This window comes from Typopeltis vanoorti, chromosome 3 (genome assembly GCF_054136105.1).
Source record: "Typopeltis vanoorti isolate ZY-2024b chromosome 3, IOZ_Tvanoo_1.0, whole genome shotgun sequence".
Lineage (NCBI taxonomy): Eukaryota > Metazoa > Arthropoda > Arachnida > Uropygi > Thelyphonidae > Typopeltis > Typopeltis vanoorti.
The window spans coordinates 87009939-87010965 of NC_143551.1; the positions used below are offsets into that span (position 1 = coordinate 87009939).

Genomic DNA, 1027 nt, shown 5'->3' on the forward strand with positions numbered 1-1027 from the left:
AGTACGCGAGCTATATACAAACAACTAAAATAAACAGACGGATAGACCGAAGAGCCGTCATTTACAAAGTGTCTAATCAATCAGACATTTCTTTAATGTTTTAAATGGTACCTTTTCATTTCATTTTGAAAACATCGAAGACAAAAATGGTTGCTCGATTCTCTTATGTAACTGAATTTCTATGCGAGAGTTAAGTTTTCATCTAGACTCTATAGAGCAAGCCTGCTATAAGTCTTTTGTTCATTGGAACAAAAGTTTTCCACCAGGCAGTCGTGGCCGAGTGGTTAAGGCGACGGATTAGAAATTCGTTGGGGTTTCCCCGCACAGGTTCGAATCCTGTCGACTGCGTTCTTATTAATTCTTTTTTAATATGCTATTTTTAAATTGTAATAAGTTTGCTCATACATGGCACTGATATGCTACAATGTTTTGCAACTTCTAGTCCTTGGGATTGATATATAAAACATAGTTTCTATTTAAAAAATAATACGAAAATAAACAGATAAAATGACATAAAATTTACAATTTCAGCCATTCAAGTTATTTTGCACACATGCATATTTCACTCTAGGCCAAATGCCAGCAGAAAGGTAGAAGGACATTGATCATAGCACTGTAACTCATTAAATAAACTGTTTCATAGTCGGCATAACAGTTTTCATTACAACGGAAATTGAGGGTATCATTTAATAAGGAATCTGCAAAATTCGTCAAAATCTAAGAAGTGACAGATGACCATAATGTTACAAAAGAAAAAAAAAGAGTCCTGAACGTCCTGTTGTGCAATGCAGCACTAATATGCCATTGATTTATACGACACACACACACACACACACACACACACACACACACACACACACACACACACACACACACACACACACACACACACACACACACACACACACACACACACACACACACACACACACACACACACACACACACACACACACACACACACACACACACACAAAATTCGATGTATAAGGAGCCTTCGATGCTGCGTGGTGGCCAACCATAATCA

The 1027-nt window shown here is 37.4% G+C and overlaps 1 non-coding gene across 1 annotated transcript; it reads left to right on the plus strand.

Annotated features, from left to right (window-relative positions):
• Nucleotides 1-266: 266 nt before the first annotated feature.
• Nucleotides 267-348, plus strand: TRNAS-AGA (transfer RNA serine (anticodon AGA)). Its single transcript has one exon. It is a non-coding gene; the product is annotated as a tRNA-Ser (tRNA).
• Nucleotides 349-1027: the final 679 nt, after the last annotated feature.